A 15614-nucleotide genomic window follows, 5' to 3' on the forward strand; every position below is an offset into this window, starting at 1 on the left:
GATCTATTTCAGCCATTGGGTTAGAAATGGGGGAAATAACTTCAAAATGTGTGGGGTGATTTACTGAGATTGCCATGTCTGAACTCCATTTATTATTGTCACACCAAACTTCTGTTTATTAGGTTTGGAACATTTTTCATTAAAAAAAATCAAATAAGATCTTAGCTGCCCATATATTTTCTTCTTACGGGCCCCTGGTCGTTGCCAAAGAATTGGACCATTTTGACTGCTTGCTTTGCTACAGTGGCACTTGAACAGAGTTCACAATCTATGAGTTCACCGTCTGCAGAGCAAAACTGGTGGTCTCACCTGGTCAGGGAATTCAGTGCCTCTTGTGGACTGATTCGGTCCCCAAGTGTTGGGCTGCACAGGCCCTGGGTCCAGAGCAGCACAGTTAATTTATAGCCCCATCTGCTACTGAATGGGGATTCCCAGGTGTCACAATGGTAAAGAATATGCCTGCTAGTTAAGGAGACGTGAGAGATGCAGGTGGATCCCTGAATTGGGAAGATCCCCTGGAGGAGGAAATGGTAACCCACTCCAGTATTCTTGCCTGGAGAATCCCGTGGACAGAGGAACCTGGTGGGCTATAGTGCATGGGGTTGCAAAGAGTTGGACACGACTGAGCACAAATGCACGCACACACTACTGCTGAATGTGGTGTTCAATCCTAACCAACTAGTAGGACTGACCAGAGAATCCAGACAACCAGAGCCCATCCTGCAGCCTTCCTTGGGTAGGGGCCAAGCCAGCAGTCTTTTCCAACTATCCTCAGCCTCAGCACAACACCCATCCCTGTCCTTAGAATCTGAATAGCAGACTTGCCCTCAAGTAAGCCATAATAGCAAGCAGACCCTACTAGTCTAAGGACATTATCAGAAGACACATCTCGCAATGCAAACTAAACTTACTGGTAAAAAAAGTCTCTGCTAAAGCAACGTGTGAATTCTGGAGGAGGGACTTGATTATGCAAATGTGCAATAAGGAATCAAGGGTCAGAAAAATAAAGTAAAAATGACACCAGCAAAGAAAAGCAAAATAAAGCTCAATTAACTAACCCTAAAGAAATGGAGATCTATGAAATAATTTAGAATAATTCTCTTAAGGAAGTTTTGTGAACTACAAGGAAACACAAATAGCTAAACAAAATTAGCGAACAATTCATGAACAAAAATGAGAAATTTGACAAGGAAATAGCAACCATAAAAATGCTCAGAAATTCTAGAGTTGAAAAATACCATAACTGAACTGAAGAATTCAATAGAGAGGTAGACTTGACCTTGAAGAGTCAGTGACCTGGAGGATAAGACATTGGAAATACCCAGTAAAAAGGGCAGAAGAAAAGAGAATGAAAAAGAGTGAAGAAAACCTATGGGAATAATGGGACACAATGAAAATAAACATAGAAACAATGAAAATAAACATGGAAACAATGAAAATGTGGAAGTTCCAGAAGAAGAAAAAGAGAAGGGACAGAAAGAATATTTAAAGCAATAATGACTAAAGGCTTCTGAATCTGAGGCTAGAAAGGAACATCCCAGATCGATGAGGCAAAATAGGTTGAACCTAAATAGAGCAACAAAGGTCAACAAAAGTCTGTCTCGTCAAGGCTGTGGTTTTTCCCGTGGTCATGCATGGATGTGAGAGTTGGACCATAAAGAAAGCTGAGCACCAAAGAATTGATGCTTTTGAACTGTGGTGTTGGAGAAGACTCTTGAGAGTCCCTTGGACTGCAAGGAGATCCAACCAGTCAATCCTAAAGGAAATCAGTCCTGAATATTCATTGGAAGGACTGATGTTGAAGCTGAAACTCCAATCCTTTGGCCACCTGATGCGAAGAGCTGACTCACTTGAAAAGACCCTGATGCTGGGAAACATTGAGGGCAGGAGGAGAAGGGGATGACAGAGGATGAGATGGTTGGATGGTATCACCGACTCAATGGACATGAATAGGAACAAACTCCAGAAGATAGTGGAGGATAGACTGATTACACCAATACTAGAAAGGGGATTGATTCAGTAATCAAACATCACCCAATAAAGAAAAGCCCAGGACTATATGGCTTCACTGTTGATTTTTTACCAAGCATTTAATAAAGATATAAAACCAATTCTTTTCAAATTCTTCTAAAAATTCAAAGAGAACAGAACATTTCTACACTCCTTCTACAAGGTCAGCATTATTCTGACACCAAAACCAGAAAAGGAAATTTCTAGGAAAGGAAAGTACAGACCAATATCCCCAAGGAATATAGATGCAAAAATTCTCAGTAAAATACTAGCGAATCAATGCATGGTGCTGGGATAATTGAATTTCACATGTAAAAAGAATCTGGACTCATATATTTCACCACTCACAAAATTAACTAAAAATGGATCAAATACTTAAATATAAGATCTATAATCATGAAACTCCTAGAAGAAAACAGGAGGAAATCTCCTTCAAGCTTCCCATGTGGCGCCAGTGGTAAAGAATCTGTCTGTTAATGCAGAGTACATCATGAGGAATGCTGGGCTGGAAGAAGCACAAGCTGGAATCAAGATTGCTGGGAGAAATATCAATAACCTCAGATATGCAGATGACACCACCCTTATGGCAGAAAGTGAAGAGGAACTCAAAGGCCTCTTGATGGAAGTGAAAGAGGAGAGTGAAAAGGTTGGCTTGAAGCTCAACATTCAGAAAATGAAGATCATGGCATCTTGTCCCATCACTTCATGTGAAATAGATGGGGAAACAGTGGAAACAGTGTCAGACTTCAATTTTTTGGGCTCCAAAATCACTGCAGATGCTGATTGCAGCCATGAAATTAAAAGACGCTTACTCCTTGGAGGGAAAGTTATGACCAGCCTAGATAGCATATTAAAAAGGAGAGATATTACTTTGCCAACAAAGGTCCGTCTAGTCAAGGCTATGGTTTTTCCCGTGGTCATGTATGGATGTGAGAGTTGGACTGTGAAGAAAGCTGATCGCCGAAGAATTGATGCTTTTGAACTGTGGTGCTGGAGAAGACTCTTGAGAGTCCCTTGGACTGCAAGGAGATCCAACCAGTCCATTCTAAAGGAGATCAATCCTGGGTGTTCATTGGAAGGACTTATGCTAAAGCTGAAACTCCAATACTTTGGCCACCTCATGTGACAAGTTGACTCACTGGAAAAGAGTCTGATGCTGGGAGGGATTGGGAGTAGGAGGAGACGGGGACGACAGAGAATGAGATGGCTGGATTGCATCACCGACTCGATGGACATGAGTTTGAGTGAACTCCAGGAGGCCTGGTGTGCTGTGGTTCATGGGGTCACAAAGAGTCGGACACGACTGAGCGACTGAACTGAACTGAACTGAATGCAGAAGACCTAAGAAATGCGGGTTTGATCCCTGGTTCAGAAAGATCCCCTGAAGGAGGAAAATGGCAGCCCATTCCAATATTCTTGCCTGGAGAATCCCATGGATAGAGGAGCCTGATAGGTTACAGTCCATAGGGTCGCAAAGAGTCAGACGTGACTGAAGCAACTTAGCACACATGCACACAAAGCTCCTTGACATAGGTCTTGGGAATAATTTTTGGATATGATACTTAAAGCATAAGCCAAAATAAAAGTAAGAAGTGGGGCTACCTCCAACTAAAAAATTTCTGCAGAGAAAAACACGTCATCAGTAAAGTGAAAAGAGAGCCTATGGAATAAGAAAAAGTATTTGCAGACTATACATATGATGAGGGTTTCATGTGCACAATATATAAAGAACTTGTAGAACTCAGTAAAAACAAAAAATCCAAATAACCCAATTAAAAACATGGGCACAGAACCTGGATGAACATTTCTACGAAGAAGATACACAGAAGGTCAACATGTACGTGAAAAGATGCTCAACATCGCTAGTTATTAGAACAATGCAAATTGAAACCACATTGAGTTACCACCTCATGCCTATTAGAATGGTGCTGGTGGCTGGTGATTTTGTCACTGAGTGTATGAATGGCCTGTTAGAATGGTCATCATCAAAAAGATGAGAGATAATAAACGTTGGCATCGGGGAGCATTTGCACTGTTGGTGGGGTTGTAAATAGGTATTTCAGTTCAATAGCCTGTATGGAAAATAGTATGGAGGATCCTCCCCAAAGTTAAAATAGAACCATACCATACTATTCAGCAATTCCAAAGGAAATGAAATGAAAACACTAACTTGAAAAGATATCTACACCCCCACAGTTATAGCAGCGTTATTTACCTACTTGATGGACATGAGTTTGAGTGAACTCCAGGAGTTGGTGATTGACAGGGAGGCCTGGCGTGCTGCGATTCAGGGGGTCGCAAAGAGTCGGACACGATTGAGCGACTGAACTGAACTGAACTGAACTGAAGACATAGAAAGGTTTTCCCCAGTGGCTCAGAGGTAAAGAATCTGCCTACAGTGCAGGAGACACGAATCGATCCCTGGGTTGGGAAGATCCCCTGGAGGATGAAACGGCAACCCACTCCAGTATTCTTGCTGGGAAAATCCCGTTGATAGAGGAGCCCTTGGGGTCAAAAAGAGTGGGAAAGGAAATAAAAACAATGTAGATGTCCCATCAATGGATGAATAGATACAACACAGAAAGTATACAGTGGAATATTATTCAGCCATTAATCCAAAGAAATCCTACCATTTTCAATAACATTTACTTCAGTGAATACCTCGAAGACATTTTGCTAAGTGAAGTAAGTCAGACAGAAAAAGGCATCTAAAACAAAACTAAACTAAACTCATGGAGAAGTAGATCAGGCTCATATTTGCCAGAGGGAAAGTGGAAAGGGCATTAGAGGAAGGTGGCGAAAAGATACAAAGTTTCAGTTATAAGATAAATAGGTGTTATGGATGTAGTGTACAACATGAAGAAGAGTTCAAGAGTTCTCAGCACAAGGAGACTTTTTTTCCTTTTTTTTTCTTTGTTGTATCTATATGAGAAGACGATGTTAGATGAACCTGTTGTGGTAATCATGTCACAATATATATAAATCAAACCATCATGCTATATGCCTTAAAGTTACTACAGTGATGTGTATCAATTATTTCTCAATAAAACCGGAAAAGAAATTTTCTGTGAAGCAGCCAAGCACACTTTTAGGACTACTGCCAGCTATTGAGCAAGGACATCAAATCCAGGATTTCTGTTAAGTGTGCTTATATTGATAAATTTAGCCCCAATATAAAACTACTTTATTTTTTTCCTTGGTCAAATACTTCACAATACATTCTTGTACATATTCCCCAAGGTTTTGCCAAAATCAGCAAGCCACATTCTGAAGAGTTTTTGGTGTGTAATTCTTTTTTCTTGGGTTTGTTTTTTTATTGGCCCTTTGGGATCCGTTTGGATCTGGCTGTAGTAGTAAGACTGGTGACCATAAGGGGTGTTTTGTGTATGAGTGCCTGCCTGTTACCACATATGTATTGGGGGTGGAGCGTGAGAAGAATTAACTTCATCTTTATAGGTAAGTCTCTGAGGTAAGGAAGATATTCTATAAATGTATTCTACATATGAGTATCCAGTTTGAATTTGCAGATTGATATGTAAACTGCAGCAACATAGAATAATGACTGTTCAGAAAATGTTGCCAAATTGTTGAAGTCTGATTTCCCCAGGGATTCATTATCATAAAATCTCTTTTCCTGACCAAGGAAGATTTCACTGGATCAAAGGGGTTAGATTTGGCTGGGTTAGAATTGGTCTCTTACTTTCTAAATCAAAATCAAGACCAAATAATTCCACTGAGACCTTGCCTTGAATCTGATAGTCCTTGTGATCAAAGATTCCTTTCTGCTCTCTATAACCTCGCTTTTTCTTTCTTTTTTTCTTGCATCAAATCATCTGATCTTCTCAAGGATTTGATAAACAATCATCTATTGTTTGTCATAGATAATAACATAATAGACTCAAATAAGAACTCAATTTTTCATACTCTTTTGGGTTTACAAGCATGTAATTGCAAGTTTGAATCAAAGAAGGATTTTAGTAAATTGTTTAAAAGTAGAAACGGAAGCCCTGATCCATCATTTATTATAGTGTTTATTTTTGCACAAAATGATCAACTGAACCCTGAAAGAGTATAATAAATGACATATTCCTTCAGTAACAAATATTAGCAAACAAAACATGCAGACGTGAATCTACTCTATCCAAAATTTTACCCAGTAGAGTTTCTTTTGCCTGAGTATAATTTGTATTCACTTGCCTGGGGATCTGTGGAAATTTGCAGCAGAGCCAAGTTCTTTTGATTCCTGCTGAGATTCTTATGATGCCAAGTCACTTCTCACACCCCTGACCTTGGGTTGATACTGCTTGGGAGAATATTGTTTACTTAAGAAAGAACAAAGTTGCCCCCAGAGTTTAAGTTTTTAATATTATTTCTTAGTTTTTATAAAGACATTGTTAAAACAATTATAAAACATTATGAAAGGAAATAAAACTCTAGTTTCACTTGTAACTTAACTCCCTACCACAGCAGCTATTTTCATTCTCTCTTGTGTTCCTTTCGTTTCTGAATGAGGACAAATTTAGGGGCTTCTTGGGCAGCTTAAATTTCTCAGGCACTTAGTAAGCTTTCCCTGTGTTTGATGCCAATCAATTTCCATGTATCAGTAAGTGTATCACAGGTCGTTTCTAGACTTCTGTACTTTTATGCTTCTCTCTCTATATATTTGGCTTTCTGCTTCTCTTCTCTCTCTTGACTAAATTATTAATTGGCAAATCTTTATTTATTTTAGTGCATCATGTCCAAAGAGGGTCAGCAGTGTGCTCTGCCTAATCTTTCATTTCTCTCTTTTTAAAAAAGCTGTCTGCTCCTATTGAAAATCTTTACTAAATATCATGCTCTTAGCTGACTATTGCTGTCAGGGATGCTAATCCATTCAGAGATTTTAGCAATGAGTATGATTCTTTTGACTTGTTAGCTAGGGTTGATCAAGGCTGGGTTTTAATCAGCTTTGTTAGTTGAAGCATTTCTAAATTTTCCATTGTAGTATTTCGGTCTGAGAGGCAGTTGCCTCTTTTCACTCTCCAACTCTCTGAATTCATGGACTCTATTACCTATCTTTCTTGTCTTCAAACTGGGCCAGTTAGTTGCTGTGGCCAGTTTGTCACCTCCCTCTTGCAAACCTTGCCAAAGGCAATGACAGCACCAATTCCCAGTATCAACAGTTTGCTCCCTCATGGCTTCCTCTGCAGCTCTAAGTTTAGTAGGTGTGTGGTCTGCTTCCCAAGTTTTTCTAGCACAGATTGCCGCCTCACCTCCCTCCATTAACAGTTTTCCTGCTGTCTGCCAATTGACCATGAAGCCAATATCACATAGTTTATAGTACTACTGCAGTACATTCTACTTTTAGGTTCCAATTTTTATATCTATCTGTACAGGTTCAGTTATGGTGTAGTGACAGCTCTGACATCCCAATGACTTGACATGGGGGAAATTTATTTCTTGTTCATAGCATCCAAAGAGGGTTGGGGCCTTATAATGTCTTAGGGCTTCAGGCTAATGGGGAATCCATCTGAGCACTTCCTTGGATGGTTGCTGAGGCAAGAAAGGGGTGTATAGGATTGTGTCCTGGAATGACACCCTAACATTGGATTGGTCATTATAAATCACGTAATCAGGCCTAATTTCAGAGTGAGTGGGGAAATGCTGTCCTTCTGTTGTGGGTTGAATACCACTCCTCAAAATATGTTGAGGTCCTAACCCCAGAACCTATGAATGTGACCTTACTTGGAAATGGGTTTTTTACACAGATAATCAAATTACAATGCAGTCATTAGAGTGGGCTGTAATCTAATATGACTGATGTCCTTTTAAAAATGAGAAATTTGTGCAGAGATAAGTATGTGTAGAGGAATGACTATGTGAAAGCACGGGGAGAACATTAACTGCAAGATGCTCCTGAGGCTACCAAAAGCTGGGAGAGAGTCTCCTGCACAGCTCTCAGAAGGAACCAATCTGGTAGACACCTGGAGTTTAGACTTCCGGCCTCCAGAACTATGACGTGATAGATTTCTGCTGTTTGAAGCTTCTCAGTTTGTGATATTTTATTACAGCAGTTCTAATACATCTACTGTATATCTACAGCAGTTCTGTATATACCTCCTGTATATCAAGGAGGGGAAGATTGGAATATTTATAAACAGCGTTAATGACCATCACAGTGTCTTTATTGATGTAAAATATACATCATTTTAATTCCAGTTTGTAGAAAAATTTGCATCCCATTTTCTTCACTTAGCATTATTTAATGTCTTTATCCTTTATACCGACATATTTTCATTGCTAAATTGCTGTTATATATATATGTATATAACGATTTATATTTTATTTTAATTGTAGGATAATTACTTTATAATATTGTGATGGTTTTTGCCATACATTAACGTGAATTGGCCATAGGTATACATATGTCCCCTCCCTTTTGTACCTCCCTCCCAACTCTCTCCTCCTTGCACCCCTCTGAGCTGTCACAGAGGACCGGCTTTGGGTTCCTTGTGTCATAGAGTAAATTGCTGCATTATATCTTATCATATAGTCTCAAATGTTTAACTTATAATTTTCATGCTATTAACAAGTACTATGAATTGCAAAATCAAAAATAGGAAAAAACTATAAAATTCTGAGATAACATCAGTTTCGAAAAAGCACTAGGAGTGTAAATATATTGTCCAGTATTGCAACAAATGTACTTAATGCTGACTCTTAGAAAGTCTGAGATTATTGCCAAAGTTTGTTTGAGTTCATTATTACACAGATAACATGTATCAATCTGTTCTGTTGCTGCTGCTGCTGCTGCTAAGTCACTTCAGTCGTGTCCGACTCTGTGTGACCCCATAGACGGAAGCCCACCAGGCTCCCCCGTCCCTGGGATTCTCCAGGCAAGAACACTAGACTTTATTGGAGCTGAAAAATATATGTGCAATATAAAAAGTTCTCTCTGTAAATATCCCAAGGAAAATTTCAGTGTTATCCCTTAATTCAGTGGTAAAGTAAGTCCTGATTTTCTAGGGAATAGTCAATGGAAAAAATCCAAATTAAATTTATTCTTATTCTCAATATCTGGTGTTGCTCAAGAAGAAAATTCATTCTTTGATCTTCAACTCCTACTCAAATATATATCCTTGTAAGGGATGTTGTACTACATGCTGGAACACTTTCTTTCTTCTTTCCTGCTCCAGCATTAAATTATGTATGACTCCCTGGTGTATATAAATATTTCCTTCTAGTTGGAATCTCACTTGCAGATGGTAGAATGTCATAAATATAAGTAAAAAAAAAACCCCAGTAACAGACTCAGGATACTCAAGGTATATTAATGTCACACATCTATGAAAAATGCATGAGATTCTTTCATAGAGTGATGATGCCATTTTTATTTCTTATCTATATTTAACCCTGAGAAAAGTGAGCAGAATGACAGAGTAAAATGAAATATGTTCTTTAAGCTACATTTCATGGTTTCATGGTTGAATTAAAGATATCCTTATTTAGTGTCCTGAAATGTCTGCAAGTTTGCTGAGACCATTTCAGTACCAAGCCCAGTTTAATACATTGAAGAGAACATTCAGCACAGTATGTGGGGAATAAGGTTCTCAACTTGTGTTCTTGTAGTCTGTGTGTGGCTTTATTTTTTTTTTCTAACTGTGTTTCATAAAGTTCCAGATAGAGGAGAGTCAGAGTTTTGGTTATCTGAGGATGTCTAAGGAACTAACATATAAAATCAGTTTTATAATTCGAGGCTTTTCATCAGCATCAACCAATAACTTCCTCACCACTCTCATGGAGATACAGTTGTTATTTCCTGCAATTACAGTGGACTTCCCTCAAAGCTCAACTGGTAAAGAATCCACCTGCAACGCAGGAGACCCTGGTTCAATTCCTAGGTTGGGAAGATCCACTGGAGAAGGGATAGGCTACCCACCCCAGTATTCTTGGGCTTCCCTTGTGGCTCAGCTGGTAAAAAATCCACCTACAATGTGGGAGACCTGGGGTTGATCCCTGGGTTGGGAAGATCCCCTGGAGAAGGGAAAGGCCACCCACTCCAGTCCTCTGGCCTGGAGAACTCCACGGACTGTATAGTCCAGGGGTTGTAGTCACAGCAATTACTACAGACTGAGCACTGTGCCAAGCGATTTACATGCATCACTCATGCAGTCCTCACAAGAAACGGATAGAGTAGCTATCGTTATCCTCATTTTTATACGTAAGGAAACTACAGTTTAGAAAGGTTCATCCAAGTTAATGGGTACTGAAATGTGAATCTGAACCAGCTTGCTGCCTCAGTCTCTCCAAACCATTACTCCAGAACTTTCCAATACATGAGTAGCAGCATGCATAGAAATTGACAATACTTGCATACAGACTTGAAAAAACTGAAGGGGATTTGGGAATATCTATAATGGGGCTTGGTGGAAAACAAGTTATTATATTTTCCCCCTGTTATATAAGTATTAGAAGAAAAATAAAAACAAAAGAACAAGGACTTTTAATAAAAACAATAAATCTTGTCCCATTTTATTTTTTCAATTTTAGAGAAGTATAGTTGATTTGCAATATTATGTTAATTTCTGCTGTAGAGCAAAGTGATTCTGTTATACATATGTATATTCTTTTTCATGTTCTTTTCTATTATGGTTTATCTCAGGATATTGAATGTAGTTCCCTGTGCTATACAATAGGACCTTGTTGTCTGTCCATCCTACATATTAGCTTGGTACAAATGTAATTGTGGTTTCAGACTGTGAATTTTAAATCATTATAACTAGGCTTAAAAAGCAGAGACATTACTTTGCCAACAAAGGTCCATATAGTCAAAGCTGTATGGATGTGAGAGTTGGACCATAAAGAAAGCTGAGCACTGAAGAACTGATGCTTTTGAACTGTGGTGTTGGAGAAGACTCTTGAGAGTCCGTTGGACTGTAAGGAGATCCAACCAGTCAATCCTAAAGAAAATCAACCCTGAATATTCATTGGAAGGACTGACGCTGAAGTTTTAATACTTTGGCCACCTGATGAAAAGACTCTGATGCTGGGAAAGATTGAAGGCAGGAGGAAAAGGGGATGGTAGAGGATGAGATGGTTGGATGGCATCACGGACAAAATAAACATGAGTTTGAGCAAGCTCCGGGAGATGGTGAAGGACAGGGAAGCCTGGTGTGCTGCAGTCCACGGGGTCGCAAAGAGTCAGACACGACTGAGCGACTGGACAACACCAACAGCAAGGCTCAAACATGGTTTTATTAATTAAATAGGAAGCATTACAGTCATTTTTGGCAACGAGAAATAAGTTTGTTTATTCCTGTAGCATGAAAATCCTTGCTTTGGAATTTGGTAAACTCTTGGAAAGCGTTTCTGCCTCCTGCTGATTGTGGAAGCATTTTCCCTGGAAAAAGTTGTTGAGATGCCTAAAAATGTGGTAGTCAGTTGACAAGAGGTCAGGTGAATATGGTGGATGAGGCAAAACTTTGTAACCCAGTTTGTTCAACTTTTGAGGAACTGATTGTGCGACATGAGGTCAGGTGTTGTTGTGGAGAAAAATTGGGCCATTTCTGTTGACCAGTATTGGCTTCAGGCATTGCCGTTTTGGTGCATCTCATCAATTTGCTGAGTTTTGCAGGGATTCAGAAAGCTGTAGTGGATCAGATGGGCAGCAGACCACCAAACAGTGACCTTGACTTTTTTTGGTGCGAGTTTGGCTTGGGAAAGTGCTTTTCAGTCCAACCACTTAGCTGTTTGTCAACGGTTATCACTTATTGTTCTACGTCACAATCTGATTGAGAAATGATTCTTTGTTGCATACAGTAAGAGAAGACACTTCAAAATGACAATTTTTAAAATTTTCGGTCTGCTAATGCAACACCCATTTTTTCAACTTCCAGTTTGCTTCAAATGCTGAATGACCATAAAATGGTCAACACTGAGTTCTTTGGCAACTTCTCATGTGGCTGCAAGAGGATCAGCTTTGATAATTGCTCTCAATTGGTTCTTGTCAACTTCTGATGGCCAGCTGCTGTGCTGCTTACCTTCAAGGCTCTCGTCTCCTTTGCAGAACTTCTTAAACCACCACTGCACTGTAAGTTCATTCACAGTTCCTGGCCCAGATGCATTGTTGATGTTGTGAGTTGTGTCCACTGCTTTATGACCCATTTTGAACTCGGATAAGAAATGTGCTCAAATTTGCTCATCACTTAACATCATTTCCACAGTCGTATAAATGGAAATACACATCCATATAAAATAATCAAATAATAAGTCATTAGCAGCAGCAACAGCAGCAAAAAAAGCATAAAGTGAGAAATGCACATTAAAATGATATATAAAACATAACCACATTTATTTAAGAATGTATTCAAGTATCAAATGGCAAATTTCAGCAGTGCAAAAACAGCAATTACTTTTGCACCAGCCTAGTATAATAGTTTGCATCTGCTCTTGGCATGTTTTTAAAAAAGGACATGAGCTCACTTCTATAACCATATAATTTTGGCATCAGATTTTAGGCTTGAAACATAATTTCTGACCAAATTTTTTTTTAAGGACAGTTGCTTCAAATTCTTGATGGTGATCATCAACTAGAAACTTATACAAACAAACAGGAGAAAAAATTTGAATTCATTTTAATAATCAATTCTATCTGAAAGGGATGACAGAGGATGAGATGGTTGGATGGCATCACCAACTCGATGGACATGAGTTTGAGTAAACTCCGGGAGTTGGTGATGGACAGGGAGGCCTGGCGTGCTGTGATTCATGGGGTCGCAAAGAGTCGGACACGACTGAGTGACTGAACTGAACTGAACTGAATTATATTTAGTAACTCTAAGGATTCCTTTTATCATGTTGAAATAGTCAATGGTAGAATTTCATATGAGAATGGATAGGCTTTGAATCCAGACTTTTTCACATCAGGAATTTCAGAGTAATGATAAAGCTCTGCTTTTGCCTGGAACTGTGTCTGGATAGTTCTGTCCCCTAGCCCCCACCCCCAAGAGTGGAACTGGGGGCTTTGCACAGAATGTCTTACATGTTAAAGGGATCGCTGGGCTTTTTTGTTAAGAATATGCTTATAAGATAAAAGGAGTGAGCCTGAATATGGTTTGCTAACAAGATTTTTAAAAAGGGGACCAAAGGTATTAGATTTTGGCCTAGAGAATTGAAGTCACATATGTAAGTTCATAGAAAATAAATTAGGATTTGAACCGCAAACTCCAGAGCCTGAACCCCCTACTCCCACATTTGTCCACTAGATAACATTTATGGCCTGATTCTATTAGAGTCCTTCACTGTTGACTGATATTTAACATTCTAAAAATGGGCAATTTCTAAGTACCATTCAGAGTCTTGGTTAATCTTTTAAATCACGATATTTATTTTTCTGTCACTTTCTTTTTCTATACTTCCCTAGATATAACTAGGTAAAAGAGAACATCATGCCTTATATCAACAGTGAGCTCCCAGAAGGCAGCTATGCCCAGAACAGCATTGAATAAGTATGCATTCATGGACTTTTGGATAGCAGCCATTCTAACTGGCGTGAAATGTTGGAAGGATTGATGCTGAAGCTGAAACTCCAGTATTTTGGTCATCTGATGTGAATAGCTGACTCATTGGAAAAGACCCTGATGCTGGGAAAGATTGAGGGCAGAAGGGGAAGAAGGCATCAGAGGATGAGATGAATGGATGGCATCACTGATTCAATGGACATGAACTTGGACAAACTTCAGGAGATGCTGTAGTCCATGGGGTCGCAAAGAGTCAGACATGACTGGGAGACTGAACAACAACAAAAAAATGTAATCTCAAGGATTTTTATAATGTCTATAAACTTCTGTATAAATGCATGGTTTATTATTATATATATATGTATGCATTCATGATTATTGGTCATCTAATATGTGCCAAACATTGTGTTAAATTGCAGGATAGCATGCAAACAATTTAAGTGGGGGGGGGCGGCGAGGGAAGAAAGCCCTGTAAATAGAAAATGGGTTGCTTTTACTCATAGGATTACATAGAATGATGCCATGACCTCTACTTGAGGGCATCGTGAAAGGCTTTTCAAAAAGTGACATTTGAGGTGGGTTTTGAAGGGTGAATAGGAGTTTGACAAACTATATATATATAAAATATGTATGCATACATACGTCTGCATCGTGATTATCTGAGCTCTCTGCGTGTGGTGAGGTGATGTGATGTAGCGAAAGAATACTGGGTGGAAAACCAAGAAAAACACGTTCCTGTCCTGATTTGTACATTATAACTTAGGGGTAAGTCATTTAGCATCTCTGTCCTGCAGACTGTTTCATGAAAGAATTTGGAGAAAAAAAATCATGACAATTCTAAGGGGATTATCGGCACCCAGCAATCAGCATTTCTACCCTCTGCTCTTTTACACAAGATTTTGTGCCTGTGCCTATTTAAAATCCACTTTTCCTCCTTTGTCTCTCTCAATATTACCTTTAATTAAAGGTCATCCCTTTTCTTTTAATGAAGCATTTTACAGATGATTCTCATTCAGGACCACATCATTATTGAGGAAAAAAAAATTTAAAGTTAAATACATATTTGAACTCCTGTGACATCGGGCTATATACCATGAGTATATAAAGATTGATATGGTCTGCCCAATCCTTGGGAATTTATAATCCAGGAGAAGAGACTGTTACGTACAGAGATTACTCTGACGCAGGCAGATAGGAATAAAATCAGGGAATCTGTGATCCAGTGGTGGAGGGGCACATCTGAGGAACTCCCAAATAAGTCAAACTAAATGAAAAGCAGTGTAGGTTCCAATAAAGTGTGGCGATAACCTAAGGCCTGTAGAATGTTATTCTGTTTATACCACACTTTATTTGACATTATCTCATTTGATCCTCACAATAAACTTGAAATGTAGGAAGGTATCATTTAATTTTATGAGTGAGAAATTCAAACTCAAGGAAATTAACTCACCTCCTCAGGGTTCTTAGCAGTGAGTGGGAGAACAGGGACTGATTTCTAAATTCAGTAATTTTTGTGTAGCACCAGCTGGTTGCATACAGACTCTGGAGGCTGGAGGTGGAAAAGAATGTGACTGAGAGTCAAGTTCTTCATATGGCTCCTGTTTTTAAAGAATTCTTGCATGGGGGTGTGGGTGTGGGTGTGAAACTATTAAATACCTGCATCACCAGTTTCATGGATTAACCGACAGGTGGCACCACGTCCCAACACAAACCTTTTCTCCTTGAAGCTATAGCACAGACCACTGACCTTCAGTTAAACTTGGCAGACTAGTGAGGCTCATAACCCTGCTTCCCCCCTTCCTGAGATAATCAGGATCTGTTTACTTACATACTTAAAATCAGTAAATAAGGAAGTAGAAGGCATGAGGATGTTAGAATGTAATGGCTTGGGAATACCCACTCTGCGTTTCATTGCTGAATGCTTTGGACAAGCAGCAAAGTCCCCCTCAACTCCGGCTCTTCACCTCTCAAGGGAAGTGAACTTTCACAGAAGTTTTTGTGAAGGTTAGTCATAATGCCTGACTGTGGGCCAGCTACACAGCTTTTCAGCAAACGGTAGTTATATTTACTTTGAAACTCCAATACTTTGGCCACCTCATGCGATGA

Source organism: Moschus berezovskii, chromosome 17 (genome assembly GCF_049115385.1).
Source record: "Moschus berezovskii isolate FMDL1 chromosome 17, NW_MosBer_1.0, whole genome shotgun sequence".
NCBI classification, from domain to species: Eukaryota; Metazoa; Chordata; class Mammalia; order Artiodactyla; family Moschidae; genus Moschus; species Moschus berezovskii.